This window comes from Etheostoma spectabile, chromosome 3, assembly GCF_008692095.1.
Source record: "Etheostoma spectabile isolate EspeVRDwgs_2016 chromosome 3, UIUC_Espe_1.0, whole genome shotgun sequence".
Classification (NCBI taxonomy): Eukaryota; Metazoa; Chordata; class Actinopteri; order Perciformes; family Percidae; genus Etheostoma; species Etheostoma spectabile.
The window spans coordinates 311,729-314,273 of record NC_045735.1 but is presented as its reverse complement, the minus strand read 5'-3'; positions in this window follow the sequence as shown (position 1 = coordinate 314,273).

The following is a 2,545-nucleotide window of genomic DNA, read 5'->3' as shown; positions in this document are numbered from 1 at the left end:
GGGGGGGGGGGAGTCGAGTAAAGTCAAGAGTGCCTGGCGAATTCTTTTTGTATTTGTTTGTTTTTTTTTAGATAGGGTTGTGTTTTTTAACCATGGACAAAGGGGGAAGAAGTGTACAGTAAATACTTTAGCAATACTACAGTTTAAAAATACTCAAGTTAAAGTCCGGCATTTTGTGATTGGCTGGTTGGGTTTGACTGATTTTTTTTAAATTGAATTCACAACTGAGGACTTCAGACTATATTTGCACCAATATCCGCCACATGCATTCTGTTTTAAAATGTTAGCTATCAGCGGAAATTCAACACCGGGCTACATTGCGAACAAGCCATAAATAATCATCAAACTTATGCTTATGGTTCATGTATTTTTAATATTAAGTGTTATGTAACTAGAGCTTCAAGGTATTTTTTTGTTAGATGCATTTACAGAGGCAGTCATTGTCACTGGAGATCTTGGGTCTCAGGCTCCCTCCAAAAGTGCTAATTAAATTAATATAAAACAGAAAATCACAAGTGAAAAACAAGATGAGAATCTAAGACACAATAGTGCAAGTTAAAAGTAATTTAAAAGTTAAATATAGGTTTGCATACTGTACATAATAACATGTAAAATCACTTTGCGGAAGACAGAAACTTCAACTTAATTATGGTATACGCAATAATAATTGCTGAATGTAAACATGAAATAAAATATATATATAATATATATAGATATATATATATATATATAGATATATAATATATATATATATGTATTATATATATTTATTAATATGTTGTTATATAGTGTACACACTACACAGCTTTATTAAATGTATTTAATGTATTAGCAGATTTTCTGTGAATCAACATATGAAATGACTTGTTGCCAACTAACCGTGGTTTGAACTTGGTTAATTTGGGGGATTTCTTCCTCTGATGCAGCGGATATTTCCAATAGTCCGTGAAGGCCCTCCTCCTGGCAGCGTGACTATCTACGCACCTGCACACTCATGTACAGAAGGTAGATCCTCCACGTTTTATAAAAAGAAAGAAAGAAGCTGTAAATATATAAAAACAAACATGATACATAACATTGCAGCGTCAGATGTTCACACCTCCGTTAGGTTGCTAATATTTGGGGAGAACTGAGCAGCGGGTTACACTCGAGTTAATTATCAAAAACGTTTGAGAAATAACAACAAAACCATTTTGATGTGTTTTTGATGTCTCTCTGGCGCGTTGAATTCTGGGCATTTCTCGCTCTGCCCTCCCTGGTCCTCCCGACTTCTCGCAGCTGCGTCAAGTTCCAATAAAATATGCGCAGTGATACCGGAAACGGAAAGGTTTTATGTCAAAATAAAGGTGCAAGACATCCAAGTCGTAGGGAACCAAAAAATAAGATATGAACATTACACTGTTTATCGTAATGCAAGGGGGAGTTCACACAGGCTTCCTGTCTCTCAAAACGATTTAATAATACCACAGTTGGTTTGATAGATAGATATATATCTAGATAGATAGATAGATACATAGATATGTACATAGATAGATAGATAGATAGTACATAGATAGATATGATAGATAGATCGAGATATACATAGATAGATAGATAGATATGTAGATAGGATATGTATATTAGATAATAGATGATATAGATAGATGATTAATCATATTAGTAGTACATAGATAGATAATAGCTATGTAGATAGATAGATTAGATAGATAGATAGATAGATGATAGATAGCTAGGATAGAATAGATAGATAGATAGATAGATAGATAGATAGATAGATAGATAGATCAGATATGGATACATAGATATGTACATAGATAGATAGATAGATAGAGATAGATAGTAGTAGATATGTAATAGCTCGGTCCCGCTCGCTCTTTCGCTCGCTACGCTCGCTCTCTCGCTACTCTCTCCGCTCGCTCGTCTCGCTTCGCTACTGCTCTCTTGTCCCTCCTATGTCCCTAGCTCGTCGCTCTGTCCTCGCTCGTCGCTCGCTCTGTCGCTCAGCTCTCTCGCTCGCTCGCTCAGCTCGACTCGCTATCTCGCTCTGTCCCTCGCTCGCTCGGGCTCTGTCGTCGCTCTGTCCCTCCGCTCTTACCTCGCCGCTCGCTCGCTGCTTGTCCGCTCGCCTCGCTCGCTTCTCTGTCGCTAGCTAGGTCGGTCGGTAGTAGGTACGGTAATCTATAGCTAGATCGATAGACGGTCGGTAGATCGGTAGCTCGCTAGATAGATAGATCGGTCGCTAGGTCATAGCCTGTTAACCCTCGTGTCGTCTTCCCATCAAAATTGAAAATCAACACTTTTGTTGAGGCTTTTAATCGACATTTTTACGTTTTTATTACATTTTTGTCGCTTTTTTTCAATCTTTGCCTTCTTTTTTTTTTACGTTTAACACTACGTAACACTAACTTATTAACTTTAGTTTTACGTTTTTTTTTTAATTTATGGTCAATAAACCTAATTTATAGGAAATTATACCTAATGTTTAAGTAAGAAAAGCAGAAATTAGGAATTATTTAGACTAAAATTAAAGGAATGGATGTTGATG